The sequence below is a fragment of the Ambystoma mexicanum genome, chromosome 2p, assembly GCF_040938575.1.
Source record: "Ambystoma mexicanum isolate Mex_15411 chromosome 2p, UKY_AmexF1_1, whole genome shotgun sequence".
NCBI classification, from domain to species: domain Eukaryota; kingdom Metazoa; phylum Chordata; class Amphibia; order Caudata; family Ambystomatidae; genus Ambystoma; species Ambystoma mexicanum.
The window spans coordinates 744,279,536-744,303,042 of NC_090923.1; the positions used below are offsets into that span (position 1 = coordinate 744,279,536).

The 23,507-nt window shown below is 43.6% G+C and overlaps 1 long non-coding RNA gene across 1 annotated transcript; it reads left to right on the forward strand.

The window, feature by feature from the left end:
- Positions 1–1,848: 1,848 nt before the first annotated feature.
- On the forward strand, positions 1,849–22,092 carry LOC138566743 (uncharacterized). The gene is made up of 2 exons (XR_011302007.1): positions 1,849–1,921; positions 21,295–22,092. It is a non-coding gene; the product is annotated as an uncharacterized lncRNA (long non-coding RNA).
- The last annotated feature ends 1,415 nt before the right edge of the window (positions 22,093–23,507 follow it).

The window sequence follows — 23,507 nt, forward strand, 5'->3', positions numbered from 1 at the left end:
TTGCACTGGGGAAAAGGGTACCTTGTGCTACGTGGGTAAGTACAACACCCCTACAAGGAGTGCAAAAAGGAGAGCCAGAGTGATTCTTCGTATTGGTAGAAGAGACTGCACCATTGCAGGACTTGGCTGTGGAACAGATCTGCTAGGTTCACCCGCCCATCTGGCCAACCTACTGGAGTAACAAACTGACCCGATACTCAACACGAAGAAGCCTTATCCTTTCAAACTAGCCGCCTCCTAAGCTCAGATTCAAGCATCTGAGGGGGATTTGGGGCGGGTGTTGAGCGGGGTTGTTGGGGGGATGGGGGTTTTGTAGGGATTATTTCATTCAGTGTAATGGGTCCAAAAGCATGATGGACCACTGCGCCCCACCCATCGTCAATTCGGCAAAGTCCCAATCTCTCTTTTACATTAAAGGAAAAACTATTACTCCTCCAGTGCCCTTGCCCAAATCTATACCAGGGGTCCCTCTACGCGTAGTTGCAAAAGATTGGCTAGAAACACCAGCCTACCCTTGTTCCTCAGATGCCAGCCTCTTGGATAACGAATCCCCTTGGATAGAGCCTGGTTTTCACAGCAGTGCTTTAACGACTGCCGTCCTGTTTTAACTTCACGCTGGAGATCCAGGACTGCAGCCCTCTGGAATATGGTGTTGGTGACCTCCACAGCATGCCTCGTCGGTAAAATGTTATTACATCAAGTCTTTCTTTTTAGCAGCGTTTTTTGCCGAAAATCTCACTGAAAAATATAGGGGCTTAGGTGTGTGGGCTATAGGGACTACAAAATAGGGAAGGGAGATTAGGGGGAACCCCAAATATAAAACAATCGATTGTTTGTCGTCGTCCCCCTCACCTTTGCCCATGTGACTTCCACAGCCCGCCCCCCACCTGTTCGCCCAGGTTTGTCTCCTGTACTTTTTTTTTTTTGTATAACCCACTTTACTCTGAAGCCCTATTTTCTCTCCTCCCCCGCGCTCCAAATCTGTTCTCTATGCATACTGCACAGAATTAAACGGTTTTGCACAGGAAATTCTCTGCAGGTGTTATAAGGATTGGTTGTACTTTTGGTCTACAAAGCCATCCAACACATACCTTGCTGCAGCAGAGCATTCAGAATGTCCTATGGTTTAATAGTGCTCAAATGTAAAGGGGCAGAATCCAGTTTCAATTTTAAGTAAACGCTATTTATTTTTATTTTTGATATAACCATTGCTTGTCTCCCAGATTAAGTGTAGCAGTGGCTCTTATAAAGCCAAATAAACATTTCCTTTTGAGAAAGGTTGATCAGTCTTGTAGCAAAAACGTGTATTCAGTGCACTTTGTCCATGCTTGTGACTATTTGTCTATTCTTCCCTCTGTCCAGAATGGCCAGGGATATGTGGACAACGAGGCCAAGCTGCAGAAGATCACAGCGGCTATTGAACTGGCTCTGAAGAAGTAATGCATGGCCAAGGAAGGTCTGACATTTAAGCAAAGGTAGGTTTTCCAGGCAGACCTAGCTGGCATCTTTAGATGAGAATTGGATTTGGGTGTCGAGCCTTATTGGAAGAGGAAGCTTTCGACTTGAATCCATTCAGCATCTTAGTGTTTGGGTCCTTGCAAGGAGGGCTAATTGAAGAGAATGTTGGGATGAAAGTCCAAACCTTTAATTTCAGTGTACCCCTTAGCATATTTGCATTGTCCCTTCATGGTTCAGCAACTTTTCTCAGTAGCTCACCATCCAGTGCATATGCATCCTTGGGAATTCCTATGGTACTCTGTGGCAATTTCCCCATAGCTGGTAGCAGACTTTGCTCACTGATCACAAAATGACAGCCTTTTAAAAATAATACATAGACTTGTTCCCTGCAGGTCCCCATTTAATTGGCGACCTCACTCCAGAATGAGCCTGCTTACCTGGAAATCGTGGCAACGAGTGCACCGTAGGTGGCCTTCTGGGACTGTGGGTAGGGGTTCTGAATGGTCTGATTTGGCCGCATGTATGAATTGGCATCAGGGTTCACTGCACACTCTGTCCATAGCTTGCCTGGTAAGAAGCTGAGGAGTTTTCAAACGTAACTGATTAGCAGCTGCCAGATCTTTGACGGGTGCAGTGTGCCTGTTTGGAAGCTAGATGTACATTCAGCCTTCCAGAGCTGCTCTCCTGTGTAGTAGGTAATGTTCACAACCTATTGACTGTCCATGAAGTGAACTTGCCTTCTTTATGCTGCTTTGACTGCTGTCTGTTCTACTGGTGTCGCTGCCTCAACTTTTACTTCCTTGGCTTCAGTGACCTTTTGTGTTCCTTGTATTGTCCTGCATACCCTGTACCTTCACAATAGGTGACTTTCCACTTGTCGTAGCATTGGCTGGTAGGAAACGGTTCTGTGCAAGATGGCCCAGAAACTTTAATCAGTTCTTCCGGTCATCTGGAGACTGATTTGAAAACTGCTATAGGAGGTAGATGTCCAAAGATACATGCCTAATGGCACCACGAAGCAATTGTGCTCCCTGATGGTGCTATAAAAATATTACCTCTCTAGCAAACTAAACTCTGGAAAGGGTGGGATGGATTTCTTAAGTATTGTTCTAATGCCCTCCCGAGCAACCTGGGCACGTCCATGTATTTTGACGTACACCTCCCATGATGGCTCACCAGTGATTTTACTCGATAGAGCTGATGGGAATTGTATGGCCGGAAGTTGACCACCACTGTTCTAATGTGTTAATTAAAATATACCAGCCATTTAAGAGCTGTTCAATTTCAATGAAACATCGTTTCATCCCCACTTCAGAATGCAACACAGATAATTCAGGAACGTACACTGCATTGCTGAAGTAACCACAGTAAAAGTTAACAGTGTTTAACAAATTGATCTCTTTTCTGTGTAAATATATTTTTGGTTCTTGGCTGCATGGACCTGTTAACAGACTTTGCTCTTAACTGTAGTTCACACCAAGTCTCCCTCTTCCAGAGTCATACCCGAACTGACCAAATTTGCTGTAGTGACTAGGCAAAGACTAGTTTTGAATTGGTTGAAACTTTAGATTGGCTTCTCTGAACGCCACACCAGAGTAGGTCCTGAAAAACCCTCTTAAGTGAGTAGCACGTGTTCCATTGGCCTTGTTAATTGTGTGATGGGGGCAGTGCTGTATAATTGTGACCTAACATAAGGAGGTGTTTAGGTTTATTGATCCTGTTCTTGACCTTCCCCATTTCCCAACGTGTCCCTTGTTTGATCACCCCAGCTAGAGCTCCGAGCTTTAGGCGGGGCTTCCCCTTTCTGCCAGTATAGCGGAGAGTAAAGTCTCTAGCACTCTACGATGCAACCGTGAAATTATCGGCTACTGATTTAGAACCCAAAGAACGTCTTCTCAAGCCTTTGTAGCAAGATCAAAATTTGGCACTGTACCATAGTTATTTACATGGGCTTAGTGTATCCCCTCCTCACCTCATTAGTCAGTTCTGTTGACCTACAAACCTGTCTAACCTACTCAGAGCTCTGCAACCCATCCACAATGTTTCACCTAATGCACAAAATAGCCAGGGATGGAGAGACCGACCAGGAAAGAGGCATAATGCATCAACACTTTTTCGTTGCCATTTCTTTGTACCAACGTATCGGTCAAGGATGACTTTGGCATTTATTTACACTTTAAAACCCTCGTACATTCTTAGTAAGTCAATGTTCCAAAGTATGGGATTCCAGAATGGTGGCCAAGGTGAAAGCAGCTTAAGCCTTCAGCTCCTGGTCTCCTCCCTGAAGACATTTCATTGTTGATATGAATACCAAGAAAAAGATCCTGGAACCTGAAAACCCTACTTCTAAAAAACAAACATATTTCTGAAATGGATGAAGAGAACCCAAGCATTCAGGATTTGTTCAAATTGATGCGTCAGGTGGCCTTGGATATGGCTGAAGTTAAAACTACAAAGGTCTCCCATTTAGGTACAAGGGTGACTGATTTGGAGAAGAAATCCTCGGATATGGGATCTGAAATGGCTGGCAGCTACAGGGCCTACAATATCCTAAAATCTGATGTGCAGAAATAGAAAAATCATCGCTTGGAAATGGATTTAAAACTATGTGAGAGGAATATCAGACTGGTGGGAGTAGAAGAGCATTCAAACCCTAAAAGTGAAAAACTACTGCTGTTGATTTTACGGATATTTAAAGAATGCTATGGTGTGGGTTCACTTCTGGAGAGTGATGTTGATCATGTTTATCGGTTTGGTAAACTTCCAGGAGCTAAGCCTCGACGCATCCTGGTGGCATTTGCTTTGGCAAGGAAAAGGGAATCTTTATTGGATGCTTCAAGGGCCAGGGGCTCTGTCTTTCAAGGCACACCTATTTATGTGTTCCCCCTACTATCCCAAAGGAGTGATGGATGCAAGTAAGATGTTTAAAGCAGTAAAAGAGGCTGCTAAATCTTTGCAGATAAATGTTTCTCAGATCTACTTCTGATCCCCCAAGAGGCCACTTCATGGCTGGAGAAGATTCATGCTCCTGAAAATAACAATATTACTGACTGAATGGAGGCAGACCTTTATTTTTTTTTTTTTTACAAACTGTTTTTTATTATTGTTTGTATTGGATAAAATGGCGCCCGTGAAAGTTTCAGTTGGATTCATTTTGTTCATGTTGAGAACATTAATTTTAATGTGGCTTCATAAAATGCTTTGTGTTCCGAGTAAAGCACCTGCATGCTATCCTGGTCAGCTGACATGCCTCTTCTACTGTGGCTCCGGATGTAACTCTGTACGTGTGGGCGGAGCGGTCGGACACGCTGTGTTGCGTCCGGGGATGATCAGCTAGGCGGGTCTGATCCATCAATGGCTGTGCCCGATCCCTGCTCACATGGAGCGTCGAGGCGTCCGTTTGGCTGTGGGGGATTCGGTGGACCAGAGAGTGGGTAGGTTCTGTTGGCCTCATGACTTTGAGATGTGGGGAGGTGTTCTTTGGTGCCCCCGTATAGCAACGTGCTCCAGCCAGCTATATAATAAGCTGCTGACAGGCAATTTAGCGGCCAGTATCAAAGGGGACCTGGGACATTCTGCACAGCGGCAGTTCTCTTAATATATACAGGTTTAAAGTGTAAACATTACTGGACAATGGGGGAACTATGCAACATGTATATTTATGCAATGTGTACAGTAGTGCTGCATTGTGGAATCTGCGTTAATACATGTGTTGCTGTGGCATTGCTGGAATCCTGCAGATATGTACATTGCTAGCGTTCTGCGGGAAGTGGGTGCATATTTATGCTACTGAAGCACTGGCACGTTTTTTGCATTACTCTGGCATTAAAGAAACTAGGGACTTACCTTTGTTAAATACTGGATCACTGACGGATATAGATTGTGAATGCTAGATCTCCCCTTCTTGCCTCACTTCTTGTTTTGCCCACCCGGCGGGCGGGGTTGTGACTGCCCTGGTAACGGATCTCCTCGATTTTTAATATGCTCTTCTCAATGGAATCCAGGATGCTCTGCTGTAGGAGGAGAGTTCTGCGGAGACACATCTTATAAAGCCTGCACTGTTACTCCAATCTCTGTCAGCTGCTGCCTTTTCAACATTTCTCTATGGGCGGCTTTGCTAGCACGTAACGTGCAATTGACTCCTTGCAGGAGCGGCAGGATTACTGGTGAACTTTCGTAGACCGCTGGATTTGTAGATGAAACATTCCACTTGTTCTCGTGTTCCTACTGTGCTCACTGGAACTATTAATACGCTGGTTATGCCAGTGCTTGCTGCCAGATGTTGTGCAATTATCCTGTTATATTTATTCTTAATGTATTTGTTTTTATGATTGCATATTAACACTCGGTCTGTCACCACCTAGACGGGTACTGGCAGTTCATAGAGGGCGCACCTTGCAGTGCATTCTACACGTGTGTGCTGGTCGTGAGAACAGATGTGGGGAATTCATTGAAATGTTTGTCAATACATCATGACTTAGCCGTGTTCTCCATTTGGCTGCAGTTTCTGTTCCTGCCTTCTTTTTAGAACGACACAGGCCTCTCTTGGTTTTTTTTTTAAAACTGTTCTGTTTGCTGTCCTGTTCAAGGCAAAATGTTTTGAAGGGAGCTTTTCCATGAATGTCTCATTCTCTCCTTATCTGGCATAGCAACCCTTTTGTAATCCACTTCTTTTGGTAGATTAATGAGTATATAGCTTACATAATATAGTTTTGGCATAGGGGTTTTGCGTTGTTTTCTCTGTATTTAAGTAATTTATTTGCGAACCCAGATGGACAGTATTTCGCAGTTGACCGCACGACCTCTTTACATTTTCTTCTAATGGCTAAGGTTGGAGTGTTTGATCGCCATGCCTTGTTCACACACCCTTACTGTACTCTAATGATTTATCTGGGAAGCTCAATGTTTTATATTGTCTTTTTTTTAACATGCGTGACTTTCATTTACTTAAGCTAATTACGTTGATCCATTTTGATGTGTACTTTTATTGCCAACTTTTTCCTATAGCGGTGCTGGGACTTTTGGTGAATGTGCATCTGGTAATCTGTCCACATACGTCTGATACTTCTGGTTGAGTTAGGGAAACTCATGTGGATAGTGGATCTTATAATTAGATTGTATCTGTTTTCATCGCATTTAGAGATATGTTCCCGTTTCTACTATGTACACTTTTAGCTAGGGGCGGGTTATCTTGTATTAGATGTGGGTTTGTTGGGGGTGTGATTTAGATCTTTTTGTTTTGATATTTTTCTTGTGGGTTCAAACTGTGTGGAATCTTCCTTTGGCTTGGGAGGGTTACCAGGGTACTGGGTGGTATTTCGTTTTTTGGGGGGGGGGGGGTTTGGGTTTTTTTGCACTTTTCAACGTTGGCATCCTTCTGTTTCAGTGGGGTTGGGGTGGGTTTATTATTTTAGTTTGTTTTTGTGGTGTTGGGAAGGGTGTTTTTTTACATTTCCTTGGATCTTTTAACATGCCTACCTCGGAGGGATCGCGACTTTTACTCTCTTCCTGTAATGTCAATGGATTGAATAATCCTGTCAAACGGCAGAAGATTTTCAACTGTTTAGTGGATATACAATGTGATATTTATTTTTTTACAGGAAACTCACCTTTTGGTGGAGGAAATTGGGGTATTCAGTAAGAAATGGATGGTTGAGGTAGTTGCATCCTGCTATTCCTCTAAGAGTAGAGGGGTTGCGATTCTGATACGTAAGGGCTTGCCTATTAGGGTCCTGAAGTTCAGGTGTGATCGAGAGGGTAGGATTGCGGTTCTCCTGGTGGAAATTCAGGGTGTTCGGCATGTGTTTTGTAATGTTTATGCTCCCTCTGTGGAAGATGGTTATTTCTTTGAGATTGTGTCGCAGTTCTTACTTGGTTTGAACTCTCCCAATATCATTTTTGGGGGTGACTTCAATCTGGTCGTGGATCCGTTGATGGACTGTACTGGACATGGGACCATACAGAGAGAGGATGCACATTTTTGCTCATTTAGAATGATTGGAGATTTTCATCTGAAAGATTGCTGGAGATTACAATATCCTGACTCCAAGGAATTTACATTTTTCTCTGGGTCTCACAATTCTTACTCGAGGATTGATATGTTGTTTACGGCCGGTAGGGCGACTACAAATCTCTTGAGTAGCCGGATAGGTTGTATTGCGGTTACGGATCATGCACACATATTCATGAATCTGTTGGATTTTGTTTGCGGTAAGACCTTTCAATGGAAGATGAACACCTCAATTCTTCATGAGACTATTTTGGACAAAATCAGAAAGGAAGCTGAATGTTTTGTGAAAGAGAATTGTTCTGGTGGGATCAGTAAAAGTGTTACTTGGGAGGCGTTGAAATGTACAATGAGGAGTATTGCTTTGGGCTTGTCGTGTGGCAGGAGGAAGAAACTGGCGAAGACACGGTTGGAGACTGAGTCCCATATTGCTGAGGTGATGAATGGTTTGGTGCATGACCCTGATGACGCAGTTCAGAGGAGCTGAGGAAGTTGAAAAAAGACTTGAATGCCATTTTTGAGTGCTAGAGCTGAGAAAGATTTGTATAGAATCAAATGTACCTATTATGAGAAGGGAGAAAAGTGCGATAGATGGCTCGGCTGCAGCAACAAGCTTCGGAGGGGGCTACCACTTCTATTAAAGATGTGAATGGAGTAGTATCTTTTGATCCGCGTGTGATTAATGCTGTTTTCAGGGACTTCTATGTTCACCTTTATGAGAATGAACCTGGTATTACTGGTCGTGGTGACTACTTTTTTAATAATTTGAATATTCCTACGGTTTCTGATGAGATGTCTGGTTTGGGCCGGTCTGTGACACTGGATGAGATTAGGACCTGCTTGAATTCTGGGAAAACACCAGGACCTGATGGCTTGCCGGCCGAATTAAGATTCTCCCTGAAGCGGCTTTGGGCCTCCTGAGCGATATGTATATGAAGTCTAAGGCGGTGGGTGTGCTTCTGAAGTCGACCAACCATGCTACTAGTTCTGTATTTCTGAAAAAAGGGAAGGATAGTCTTTTACCACAAATAAAAAGATTTTGGCTAAAATGATTGCACTATGCATTGAGGATGTAGTTCAACGACTTATTCACACGGATCAGTCTGGTTTTGTCAAACATCACAGGACTTCGAGCAATATTCGAAATCTTCTGCTTACTAGATCGCAGGCCCAGGATATGGATCTGGATGTGGCTGTGTTTTCTCTTGATGTTGAGAAGGCATTTGATCGTGTTGATTGGCGTTATGTTTACAGTGCTGAGGGCAATGAATTTGGGTGATTTTATTTCCTGGGTCTCCCTTTTGTATGCTTGTCCCACGGCAACTTGGGACAAGCTTGTTGTATAGTGTTTTCAGTCTTCAGAGGGGAACCAGACGGGGATGTCCACTTTCACTTTACTTTTTGTTCTAGCCATTGAACTGCTCGCTATAGCTTTACGGGAAGATTAATGCTTAAGGTGTTTCCTTCCATGGAGTTGAGCAGAAATTGTTTTTTTGCAGATTACCTTTTGCTAGTTCTACGGGATTTGGAGCTTTCTTTGCAATCCTTGATGAACATCTTAGATCGTTTTCATACGGTAGCCAGATTTAATCTAAACTGGTCGAAGTCTGAGGTCTTACCGATCTCGAGGAGCTGTGCTAGGTCAATGGTGATTAGTTATGGTTTTCAATGGTGCCCACACAAAATGAAATACTTGGGGATTTGGTTGACTCCTGTGGTGAGTGATATGGTGGAGGCGAACTTGAATGAGGTCTGTCGTGAACTGAAGTTCATCTCTGCAGAGGTGGTCAGTTTTGCGCTGATCGCTATGGGGCAAGGTGAATGCCCTGAAGATGGTGGCGGCTCCGAAAATAAACTGTCTTGAGCATGCCTGCTTTGAAGATCAGTGCATGTTACTGGAAATTGATTGATGCGACTCTTCATTTGGGACGGGAAGCCTCCTAAATTGAAACTGTGGAAACTTCAGCTGCCCATTGAGGGGGGGGAACTTGGGATTCCCAATTTTAGGGCGTATCATCTGGCCTGTTCTTGCCAGTGCTTACTTCCTTTTCTAGTTGATTCTCTGAGTGCTTTGGCAGTGACGGAGGCGTGCTCTTTGGGACCTCTTGCCCCGCAGGCTCTACTTACGACAGTTAGCAAATGTTGTAGGACGTCTCTTTTAACTAAATTTTTGAGCGATGGGTGGAAAGATTTTCATGTGTGGCTCAAGTGCTCTGAAATCGCCTATGGCATCGATTTGGCTGAATAAAGTGATTATGGAGAGTGGTCGACCTATACTGTGGCCGGAATGGTTTGTTGGTGGAGTTAATTGGATTGGTGATGTATACAGAGATGAAGTGGATTGACTATGATGTGTTGTGCAGGGATTTCAATATTGAAAACCTTTCAGTAGCAGATTACAGGAAATTAAAGAGATGCATTGGTGTGATTGACTGGAATGACTGTGAGCTTGGAGTTTTTTTTGGTGGACGGTCAGCCTGTTGCGAGTAAGGTGTATGGCTGGATTGTTATTAATTATAAAGATAACATTGGTCTGCTAGATGAGTGGAGTATGCGACTGGGATGCGAGATCACCGCGGATTCGTGGATAGAGTTATGTGCGAATGTTAAGCTTTGCTCAATCAATTTATGTGAGTGTTCAAGGCAAATTAAAATTCTCAACTGGGTTTATTGGTCCCTGGAAAGGCTCAAAGGCAGAGGTATATCTGAATCGGATGTGTGTTGGTGCTGTGATCTGGAGATAGGCACTCTTGAGCATTTGCTGTGGGATTGTGTCCGGGTTAGAGATTTTTGGCAGGAGGTTTGTACTATGTGACTGCAGGTTTTGGATTGTAGTGTTGACTTGGATTTTAAGACAATGGTTTTGGGCAGTGGTGCATTACTTGAGGATTGGTCCATTTCTGAGAGAAAGTTCTTGTTTAGGGGTGCGTCAATTGCTAAGAAACTGATCTTGAGAGGGTGGAAGTCCTGAGTCCGCCTGACTCAGATGTTTGGGTTGATGAGATTGTCTCATTGGCGGCTGTTGAGAAGTTGAAAGTTGATTTATCAAAAGCAGGGGAAATTGCACTTAACATGCTACGATATGGAAGGTGTTTTTGAGCATGTATTAGGATTGTTTTTCTCAATTAGTATCTGTATTCTTTGGATGTGCTGTTTGTTTGCGATATTTTTTAACCACTTTGCTTGCCTCTTGTATTGCAATGTAATAAATAAAGAATAAAAAAAGTTACAAAGTATGTTCTTGAACATTTCTCCAATTCCACTTAAAATTCAAACATTGGTTTACAAAAAAGTCCCTTCTATTCAATATTCATCAAAGCTCTAATCGTGAGTTTCAAAACAAATATGTCCAATACAAAAAGCCCTTTCATACCCCACACAGGGTTTTCACTTTATTTTTTGTCAGACAACCACAAAGCCCTGTCCAACCTAGTTTCTTCTGCTAAGGATAAGCAACATCAAACTATGCTGCTCATTTCAAAGCCACACTATTGTTACCAAACCAACCCAAAGCTTCAATCTATAAGGCAAGCAATGCAATTCCATATTTCTTCAAAATATACAATGCAAAGCACATATCACTGCATCAATCGAAGACCAGCATAGAAGCACATTTTTCAAGTAAGCAGTCCCATAGCTCTCAAAGTTGCTGCTCAAAGCAATCACCCCCTGCAATCGGGATCTCTATCACATGACCTTCAGATCTCGGCATCACCCTATCTCAGCAAGCCTGCCCCTATGCGGACTGCCCTAGTATTTATAGGGGTAGGGTTAACCACCACTTGCCATACAAGCATTTGTCAACCATTGGCCCACACATCGTCTGCTGATTCTAACCTGAACACTGTGGCTGCTGTACAACCAGGAAGTCCCCCACCGCCCCCCCCCAATATGTGATGTAGGTAAATATTTTGAGGGGTTGCCCCTAGTAGGTTTCCTCAGGAGCATTTCTACCCTTTTTATCTGTTCCGAGTGTCTCGCCATATCAGTCCTTGCCACGTTACTTGAAGCATCTTGCAGCAGTATCAATGTGGAACCAAAGTCCAGGACCTAACGTCATTATTTGTTGGTACTGACTGTGACTGCTGTTCCTATGCCTTTTAATATGGAGAATAAAAGTGGATTTGATGTCATGACCTAATGGTGTCTAAGTACATGGGATTCTTGCACGGACCTACTTAATATTAAATATTAGAACATGTTTGCATGTATGACTGAACAAGCAGTTTGAACATAAAGCACTTTGAATATACTTTGAATATACTTCTGCTGCTTGAAGCACTACGGTTGCTATTCTAATATATTATGTTGCATTATAGAGTGCATGTTTTTCAATGCTGGCTTCAAGGCACTCCATTCTACTTGAAGTCTTATCAAGCTAATGCTGATGTCCTATTAGGAGGGGAATATGGACATGTAATGGGAGGCCTTGCAGGGTCCAAAGCCACTATGCAAGTATATTGGGTGCAATGAATAACCTAAAGTTCTTGTGGTCACAGTTGGATAGCAAGCAAACCTTTGATGGTACTTTTGACTCTCGTTACAGGGACTTTATGAAGTCAAAATGGTATCCTCTGTACATCTTAACTACATTGTTTTGATGTGAGACATAAAACTACAAATGTGTAGTTTGGGGAAAAACCTTCACTAGATCCTTTGATTTACGGGTACTGAAGGCTGGATTTTCTTGGAGCCTTTGAATTCCATTTACGATGGTGTTTTTAAGACATTTGTGGTAGTGATCAATTTTGATCACTTGTAGTGGCAACGCACAGATGTTGTGCCATCAATTTGCACACACATCAGTACATGTGTTTTCATGAATATGGGGCTGTTATTTTTGCTCTTTACCTAAATTGAATCTTTTTTTTTCTTTTTTCTTCTCTATTGTTGGGGCATGCTCTTGTTTTTCTTCAAACTGAGCAAATCTAAGCCCCAGTCCCAGCCATTTTGTTTTGTGCCTTCTCTTTGCCTCTGGGATTCACAGTGCATGCCTATTCCTATTTTGCATGTATGGTGCTCACTTGCATCTGTGCACACTTTGTTGCGGCCTCCACTGGTTTGGCCTAGTTAATTCCCCCAGACATCCCCAGTACACCTCCAACGTAAGTGTGAAGGTTTTTTCTAAACCTTCTTGTGCAGAGAGCAGTCTTTCTAAATTGGTCTTTGATACAATTTGTTTTTATAAAAACTATTATATCACTTGGGATCAATTGCATGCTTTGCATTGGCCGACATCTAGTAGTCTGTGCGATTACATGATTTCTTTTTGAAAACGGGAAGTTTATAGGATGTTCCCGTAATACTAGCTAGTGCATGTCCATTGCCCATGATCCTTCACAGAGGCCCCACCATTGGGTTGGTTGCTATATGCATGGTTATCATTAAGATTGTTGGCCTCGTTCCAGCCAGACTATTAAGATAAGTTGAACACTGATGATCGATTGACAGAAGTATTTGCGCCAAGCAAGTTTTCTGTTGGTGATTTCAAGTGATAGGCGGTCGACTGACTTCTCCATGCCTTTTTAGGCATTATAATGGGTCGAGTGGGGGAAATGTATTGTACAAAGACATTTTATAGTAGTGCAGTCTGGTGTATTTCCCTCTTTTTAAACAGCCTGCACTCCAGCTTTGAAAATGCAAAATGCCCTGTTACGCCGCGAGGTACCCACAGAACGGATCCCTAGAGAATGTACCATGAATGGTTGGTTGGGGATATTTGCATGCGCTAACCCGCTCGGTCGACAACCTCTTAGACAAAGTGATCCACAAGCTGCACCAGGAACATTTAACAATGATACTCATTGGACTAATGTGGGCACGGCAAACCTGTACTCAGTCTCGGGATGCCTGTATGCCCACTAATGAGGAGGACTCATTCACAACCGGGTCCTGCATCCTTCCCCTTCATGCAACCAACTTTGTAGCTTGGCTCCTGAAGTCCTAATTTGGTCACTTCAATTTACCAGACGGATGTTGGTCTGTATCATCCTTCCACCACCATCACTCGATGAGGGGAAGCTGCAGTTGTCATCATTTGGGCCCAGCAGGGGACCAGCCTGATGGGTAGCTTTCATTCGGGTATGCCAAGTTGAACAGCTGCTTTCTTGCCTCATTGACCTGTTTGCTGCTGATAGTTAAACAGCAAAACCATGAATCTCTCCAATGGCAATCCTGTGATGGCCTCTCCATATACATTGTAGGTGTCCAAAGTCCTTTTACCCATGCCTTCAAGGCACACAGCCATTGCATTGAACATTGGCAAGGCAATGCAACAATCATGGCCCCCAGCTCTTACTAACACATGGGCAGCAGCATATAACTAGATGTTCTTCCAACGCCAGCTAAATCTCATATTTCATCAATATTCAGTTCTGCAATGGCTAGTGTTGGGTAATTGTCTCTGGTGTGCATTAGGGCCTTAAGTGATGCTGTGCATCAAGAGTATTGAGGGGAGTGATATGTAGCCAGCATGTTTTGATTGGAGTAGAATGCGTCCCCCTCTTCATGTGAGCATGGATTCAGTCTCTACATACTGATTTATACAAAGCACACTTTTCAACCTTTCTCGTTTCACCTCTACCCTTCCCAACATTGTTTCATAGATGGCCAGCCAAAGGGACACGTATAGACTGCTCTTTGAATGGATTGTGTCCTCCCACATATTCCTCATCTTATATCTTCGTTTCCAGCTTCAGAAAATGTTTTCTTCTCGGCAGAGGACTCTGTGCGTCTAGCGCAAAGCTAAACCGTCAATGGGTAGTAGTGACCCAAAATCCCCTTCCACTCCATCGAAATTTGGTCATCCCAGAAGGCATAGATCACCCTCTTCTTCCTCAGATACTTCTCAGGAGCCCGGGCCATAAGCCTAAGACTTCTCGAGATTCTTGGAGTACTCGACACACCGAGAAATAGTCGCAGACAGTCGGTCGAGTCCCTCGAAGCACAAATCCAAAAGTTAGTCGATACCATTGACTCAACAGACATCGATGTTGATTCAGTCTAAAAACAAGACATCAACAACCCTCCTTTTGCGCTTTCAGTTGGATACCCCTAATATGCATAACTCCCAATGTCCCTGAAAGTTTCATCTCGGAGGAGACCAGAGTTTGGGAGCTGCATGATACCCTACAAACAGCTAGTGGGATTGACACTGCTCCAGAATTGGACTTTGAGAGGCAAGACCCAGCTGATCATGCAGATGCATCATATAGAATTCTGATAACTAGGGTTATAGATTTCCTAGATGGAATAGACCTACTCCTCCATTTGAGAAGGATGATCGTACGGGCATATTGGACAAAGATCCACAAAATGACCCTATACTACCCTTTCATGTAGCACTCCAAAAAAGAATGGCAAACTGGGAGGATCCATAATCTAGCCCTGCTGCAGGCCATCAAGTAGTGACCCTAGGTACCTGTCAAAACATCCGACACTGGAAAGTTTAGTGTCCAAGCAGCTACATCCGCCTCTAGGCAAGTGGTGTACTCCACTTTCCCTCCCGATGGGGACGATTAACATTTTGATCCTGGGCAAAAAGTCTTTTCGGTTGGAAGCATGGCATTAGTCTAGGAACTCCACATGTGCACTAGCAAAAATCACATTCCCCCTGTGGGACTGTATAGCTATGGCAGCTGATCACATGCCAGAAGGGGAGGAAAGAGACTGCTTCATGAACCGGATTAGAGATGGAAAAGAGTCCATTTGGGAATCTCTTCAATCAGGTCTGGAGGCAAGCACGGTTATATGCAGGTTTGCGTGGTTGAGCAAGTCAGGATTTGCACCCGACTTGCAATCTATCCTCAACATGCCCTTTGACAGCTTTGGTAGTAAGGCTGACGAAAGCTTTGAAACGCTGCAGACCTTAAAGGTGGCAGCCAAGTCCCTAGGTGCCGCCATTAGCAGCCAACAGCCATTTCACCCCAGAGGATCTTCTTGGAGGGCTAAGTTCTTTAGATTCTATTCCTCAGTTGGAAGAGCGGGAGGACATGTTGGTCAGAGAGGTGCAGAGCCTGCCCATGCAGCGTCCTCTTTACCATAAGGTACTGCTTCAGCCACTTCAAAAGCTGAGGTCTTCTATCACGAACTCCTGGTGGGAGGTGGACTGTCACAGTATCTGAAAGAATGGCGAGGTATTACTTTGGATGTGTGGTCACTGGAAAGGGAAACAGTAGCCCAAGGTTACTGCTTCCCCTTTATATACAGACCTCAGGATCATCCACTGGGAAACAATTTGCGTAATGTTCTAGATCTATTCCTGTTACAGGCAGTCTTGAGCCTGCTAGAAAAAGGTGCTATAGAACCGGTACCTATAATGGACAGTAACTGAGGATGGTTCTCTTGCTGATGGTGGACTAAGACCCATCTTGGACTTGAGATACTTGAACAAGTTCCTCAGGAATGACAAGTTCAAGATGGTCCTACTTTCTCCAGGCCCTCCAGCTCCAGGATTGGATGGTGTCATTGGACCTTCAGGATGCTTACTTTCATGTGCCCATCCATCACAAGCAGAGTACCTGAGGTTCGCTGTTGGCGGTTATCAGTTTCGAGCTCTGCCATTCGGGCTGACCTCCGCTCTGAGGGTTTTCACCAAGCTGATGGCAGTGGCGGCAAGTCTGAGTGGGGGATTCACGTCTAGCCCTACCTGGACGACCCAAATGGGCCCGGGAACATCTCAGCAGAACTCTTCACATCTTCAGACCAGGCTTCTCCTTCAATTACAAGAAGGTCCCACGTGATATCATCTCGGAGGCTCCAGGTCATTGGAGTGGTCCTGGATGCATCCTTGGGAGGGGGTGGAGGGGGGGGGGGCGAGCCTTGCCACCCGAGGAGAGGGCTCAACATATTTTGCAGATCGTCACCAAATTCCACAGTGCCCAGCGTCTTGCGGCCTTCAACTTTTTGTGGTTGCTCAGCCTCATGGCATCCTGCATTTTTCTGGTGCCAGAGGCTCGCCTGAGAGTAAGACCCCTTCAATGGGCTCTTGGGATACAGTGGTCCCAATTCTCAGACAGCATGTCAGACCTTCAAGTTCCAGGCAGAGTAGCACAGGATCTCTTGTGGTGGGCCTGAAGGAGAACCTTTTTGGCAACCATGGACAGAGATGACAGTAGTTGTGGATGCCTCACTCAAGGGATGGGGAGCCCACACCAGCAATATGACAGACGGCGGTTGTTGGGCTCCATCGGAGTCCAAACTACATATCAACCTTTTGGAGCTGAGGGCAATCGACTAGCGCTGAAGGAATTTCTGCCCTGGGGAGGGGGGGCGGGCAGAGAAATGTCCTGATAATGACGGACAACACAGTGGCCATGTACTACCTCAACAAGAGAGGTGGTGTAGGGTCACTACCACTGTGCAGAGGGGCAATGCACTGCTGGTTCTGGCCAATTCAAGAAGGAATCTCCCTATTGGCAATTCACCTGGCCAGAAAGGAGAAAACGGTGGCTGACGCTCTAGGAACTAGCTCGGGAAGTCATTCAAGAGATCTTCACCCTTTTGGGCCCCCCCGCAGCCTTTGGATCTGTTCTTGACCAGGGAATTTCCCCCAAGAGGAGCTGGAGGAGACTAATTTATAGTGGACTGGGAGTTTCTACTCCTGTACAAGTTTCCTCCAGTCCCAGTCATTCCTTGTTTTGATCAGGAGATTGAGAAAGTTTGGGAAACCCACGATCCAAATTGGGCCAGGAGGGCATGGCACCTGGACCTTCTGGACTTGTCCATCCGACCTCCTATAAGTCTTCCACAAACAGGACCTTCTCTCGCGAGAGTGGGTGTGGGGGCCTGGTTCTCCATCCAGAGGTCAAGACAGTCAACCTTCACGCATGGTTTCCGAGCAGTTGAAATGCATGGATTGGGACCTCCTAACTGAAAGAAAATCTCCAGAAGGCCAGCAACAAAATCCTTATACTGCTGCCGTTGGAACAAGTTCAGCAGCTGATGTAGGGGAAAACGATGTAGACCCTTTTCAATGCGATGCACCTACGGTGTTCTTTTTCTTTGCTGTATTAGGCTAATCTGGGGCTCCAATTGGAACAATTAAGGGTTATCTGGCAGCGCTTTCCATATTCAAGCGCACTTCGGAGAAGGCCTATTTCAAAATACCCTTAATTACTGTTTTTTAAAGGACTCACAAATAGGAGGGCTCTAAGCTTTTTATGTTTCAAGGATGGCAAAGTTATACCAACACAATCAACATTTCATTTGATATACAGGACACAAACTAGTTCTATCTGTTACCAACAAACCCTATACAGATGGAGAATACTGGCTATTTGAGACTGCTAGAGGCTAGTTGCAAAAGATCCCATCGGCCCAACCCCCATTTGGTTTAAGGGCTCATTCCACTAGGGGCATGGCAACTTCCTCCGCCTTCAGAGGGGAGTTCTGATAAGAGATCCGCGAGGCAGCTACCTGGTGTACATCCACACGTTTACAAAACATTGTTTAGACACTTCGAACAACGAGGGAAGATTTGGGAAAGCAGTTCTATGCTCCATTCTTGACAGACGCACAATTTCTTACACCCTCCAAAAGAAATTGCTGTTTTGGGAGTCTGTCATAAAATAAGTAATACGTGGGATGACAATCCATTCTAAGAAACGGTTACCTGTGGTAACGTTCTTTTGATTGGATAATCCTCCCACATATTACTCATCGACCCTCCCAACCTACCCCACTGTAGAATGTCCAGGCATTTGACTTTGCGTTTTAAAGTCTGATAAATTAAAGGCATGGTAATTCTGCATATGGTGTTGTAAAAACAGAACTGAAGCAAGTGTGTGTGTGTGTGTGTGTGTGTGTGTGTGTGTGTGTGTATATATGTGGGTGTATGTGTATATATATATATATATATATATATATATATCACCCCCCTCGAGGAACATTGGGTTGACGCACAGCGCCCTATGCCGAGAAGAATTTTTCCAAAGCAACTGAAGCTGGAAACGGAGATATCATAAGATGAGGAATACCTGGGAGGAACATCCAATCGAAAGAAAGTTACCACGGGTAAGTAATTTGTTCATCTAACTCCCTACTGTCCTCCCTCTTGAAAATCATCCTCGGCTCCTCGCCGCAACTCGAGCCCCCTGTGCTCCTCCTAGTTTCTTCTCTCTGGAATGGTCTTACTCGCCCTCTCTGTACTATTCCAACTCTACCACAATTTAAATCCAACCTCTGAGCTCTCCTTTCTGAAGAACCAGTTTCCTAGCACACTGGGTGATGCAGAAGCACAGTTTTTCTTCCAGGGTGGTACACATCCGATGAGGTCTTCTAATGTTATTTGCAAAGCCTGGTCTCCGCAAGTTGACTATAGTTGCACCATCAATAATGAATTCATTTAGACAGCTATTAAAATAGTACAATCCATCAGACATGTCTGGTTGTCCGGCTTGCAATCTATGACAGTGCAGGAGGATGAACATGACTCGCATGTTGAGAGTAGTCATCCAGATCATCATTCCCTATCTTGGATGCAATGTCTAGAAAAGTGCAGTCATTCTTTTGTGATGTCAGTTTGGACTGTTCGTCTTTCCCCTGATTGGCTTAAGATATGGAGTTTCTGTTAAATAAGATCTGTTAGCCTGTCACTGACATGTCATTCAGGCCAACTCCAGGCTTTCCAATCTCCGGCTCGCTGCCATTACTGGATGTCCCAAATTTCGACTGTAAAGTACAATAAGATCAAAGCTAGTTTGGCTAAAGAGTTTGTTACTGCTTGGATGACAGACTGGACGTCTTTCACGTATGAAATCTTTTTTGCCTCCTGATTCATCTAGTTCCCATCGCTTAGTTGATTATCCGTCTTCAGTACGGCATGCATGTTTTGGCTTTGACAAATTTCCTTTGCAGGAGTTGGTCATGAATGTTCCAATGGTGCTCTTTAAGTGAAATAACGCCAAGTGGACAGCAATACATCTTGCATATTAGGAATGGTCCAAAGGGAAGAACCAGGGAACCATCTTTTTGACCTCAATAAGCCTCCCTTATATCGATCGCTCACATAAATTGAGGTTCCAACTGTAGGATGTTGTGCCAGAATCAGAATTGGGGAGTGGGGGGTATAGAACTTTTTTTTTTTTTGTTTGTTTTTTTTTTTTACACCAGTCTTCTAGGGATGTTACGTTAGGGATGTTATCAGCTTATTTAATGGTTGTATGTCACAAACACCAGCCTAACAAACACTCCAGGCCATCCACTTTCTTCCAGAAGCTGTCGGGTACTTGGTGAATTGCTAGCTCAACATGGAGCCCATCAAACATTGCAGTAAATGTATCTTCTATTCCACTCAACAAGGGACAGATTTCTGAATTGCTAATAAAACTGGGTAGTTTGGGAAATTCCAGGTACTACGCGTCTCAGATATGGAACTATAAAATGGTCTACAATTATGGAATACTGATGCCAAAAATTGGGTCCCCTCATAGATCCTACTAGTTTTCTAGGAAGAAGGCGGATTACTTTGGCATCGAGTCCCCTTTGACCTAGCATAGGCTGAAGTTGAAGACTAAGCTATCCCCTCAAAGTCCTATTTCTACTGAAGTTCCTTGAGGGTCCATATTAAGGAATTAAACCTGTTGGGCAGACGTTGTTGGGAACGAATGCATATGGACTGAATCTGTCAATGGGATTCCCTTCCAAATGGGCTTAGGTTGTGATTCTTTCCTGGAAGATGCCCTATACAACAGAAGCAGAAGTACTGCCTGATGCAGATGTCATATCTGTTGTAAACTAGGAACATATGACAAATTTTTCTGGGTAATTAATTTGCGTTTTCTTACCCATTTAATGTATAGGTCATGTGATATAAACTATAAACTTTGAAATTGCAATTGTCTGCAGAGACTATTGACTGCATACTTCCATGCATACAGAAATTGTTTGATTACTAGAAGCATTAAAGGTAACTTTAGAGTAGAAGGAATGTTTTTTGTAAATGTATCCTCCCTGTAGATTTTGGCTAGTTCCACTGGATTTGTTTTGCTAATGTCTGATCGATTCTGGTGGTTGTCAAGTGCCTGGGATTAAGAGCTTGAACTGTCTTCACAATAGCCATGGCATGGTCTGTAAACAAATTGAATATTACATGGTAATAGTACCTGTATTTATAGTATAAATTCAAGAAAACTCCATTCCTTTTTGACGGATTGGTTTTTGTGGGTGGCATTTTTTTAAAAAAAACTACCACCACTACTGCTTAAAGCGGGTGTGGGGGAGATCTCAGTGATGAACCCATAGCCTAAAATGATCCTTTTCATTTCTGCTAGTTGTGCCCAAAGGATCATTATTTCATCACTCAGCCATACTATAATGCCTGGGATAGTAGCTGCTGCCTCTTGAACGCTGCTCGATACTGCTGATTGGGGGGCAGAGGGGTCTCTGGAACCCAGTCTGATTTTTGTGTTTTTCTTAAGTTCATGCACTATTGTGCCTCCACGCATATCAATCCCCTTTTGCTTTTGTTAGTGATGCGTAGCCCAAGGCCGGACCTTGTAATCCACAACTGAGATTGTTATGGGACAATTTGGCAAAACACCATTTGAAATAACTTGTGTGCACCTCCACATATAAATACAGACTAGCATGGTTTATTATGGTATGTATTGCATGGATATGTTGCATGTATGCCATTGGAGTGCAAGAGGCAAGGAAATGACCAGTGAGAAGCCAATGACTCTAACCCGAGCAATGCAGTTTGAAAGTTAAGACACAAGTGGTAATTGGTAATTTACTTGTCAAATGTATTAAATCACTGCATCGTTTCCTCATGGCTACATGTGGTCTAATTGATTGTTTTCCCTAATGCTTCTATTCTTTTCATTCAGTTAAAATCGTCGATGCTTCCTTCAGCTTGGCCGAATGCTTCATGACGGGGATGGCTAAAATGTCTGTCGGAACACTGCTTTCCTCTGAAGTATCGCATGGGATGTCACTCTGAAAGAAGCCATACACATTTTTAATTTTGCCTTGATTAAACAATCTTGTTATGAAAGATGGGGATTTGTTTTGTGTGCCCTTTCTTCCTTTTATCTGAATGTCAAATCAATTTAATGGGGCCCAGACTTCAACGTGAGAAGGCTCAAGCCTGTATATTGAACAAAGCCTGAGAAACTTTAAACCTGGTAATTGTATGTGTAGTCTAGGCATATTACACTGAGATGCAGTTTACTTAAAGTAGCATTAAATATAGGGTCTGTTGCCAAGACTTCGACCACTGCACAATGCTCAAGAACTACACTGCTTCTAGGCACATTGATAACCATCGTAACACCTTATGAGCTGTTGAATGAAGTAAATGATTTCATTTTTAAGATTTTTTTGTTTTTAATTTCATGACCGGTTTTATTTAAAGGGGTTGTTGCTGCTAATGCACCTTGTAATTGTACTAAAATAGATAAGTATCTACCTCTTCCGACTAGTTTGTAATCCATCAGAAAGCATCACGTTTCTATGACTCGTTTGGAGTCTGTGTTGGAAAACCAAAGCTACAACCTTTTAAATTTGACTTCATCTTTTTTGGGGGAATGAGGGGGGCACCAGTAAAGGGTTGTTGCATTGAGCTATAAAAATATCGGTGGCAATACAATGTCTGATTCACTGAAATAAAACACTTACCCTATTCACTTGGTGTTTTTGTTTTTCCTGCAAAACAACATAGAAAGGAGCTAGTCCATGGTGGACTTGATCCTAAACTGATAACTGAGCCTACGTAGGTGGGTAGCCATACTGGACTTTGCAGATGTTTGGAGAGTTTCTGTACTATCAGTAAGTCCATCCCCAGTACATAGGCTTTTTGTTGGCTGTTCAGGGTCTTCTGCTTCTTCTGGCAAATGGGTACCTCCCGAGAACTACACAATGCCTTTGGTGCCAGGCCCCCTTTTCCTCCTTGAACAGGTCTTTCAGGTATGTCCCAAGACCCTCTGCTTCTTCGTATGGGTCACACCAGTACTGGGGTTTGTCGGACTGAATCGCCTCAACCAGCCAGGGATGGTACAGCTCTATACATAAACCCAGTGCAGTAGTAATTGAGACTATGGACTCGTACAAAATATTAATAGAGCAAACAACGTAGAGGGCGAATAGGATCACTGAGTATTTTGTCAGTATTCCCCAATGTGCCGCAATGCTAACTCTGCCCTCGCAACCAAGACTGTCCCCCAAAAAAGCAGTGGTATATCTCCTGTCTTAAAGGGAAAGAGCAAGTAGCAGAGAGAATTTCTCAGTATTGGACCATTATGTGTTCAGATATGCATCAACTTTTTATTTTGTTTTAATTGGCGTTATATCATTTTTTACTGTTATATGAAAAGAAAAAGCTACAGGAAAAGAGACCCTAAAAGGTGCAGATAAAGAGGGAAATGCATAATCCGTCCAATTAATACTCGATTTCATAGAAATGTTTCAAAAACCCAAATATTTTTTAAAAAAGTACAATTCATCACCATCTCTAAAAAAATAAATTAAAAAAATGAAATCATAACACGATAGTCCAAATGTAAAGCATCAAAATATCCTACAAAGTGAAATTCTGACGCTGCAAAACCTGCAAATGGGCCGCCATCGGAAAAACAATAAATTTAGTTGGCATCTAGGAAAAGAAAAACTAACCACAGTGGAAAGCGCAAGATATCTCGGCATGCAAATTAACACAAACTTAAACAATAGCCCCTGGGTGGAGACTGCGAAAACAAAATGCCGAAACTTTGCTTCCCAGGCCCTGATCCTAAACAAAAGATATGGGAAGTTCTCGCTCAAGCCAGTGATAACCTTTTATCAACAGAAGGTTGGCCCAGCTCTCATATACGGAGCCGAAAATGCCTTTGGGTGTCCAGCGGAACTCTGGTCAACCCTAGAACACATCTTCTGGGTGAAAACCTTACATCTACCAAACAGCACTTCAACAGTGTGCTTACGATATGAGCTAGGCTTGATATCCATTGAGGCTCGGATTGCGTGGAACGCCCTGGCTCTATTTAGGAAAATCACGCTGCCAGACGCCGCTCCACAATATAAAATATTGAGCAAACCTGGAAACGCG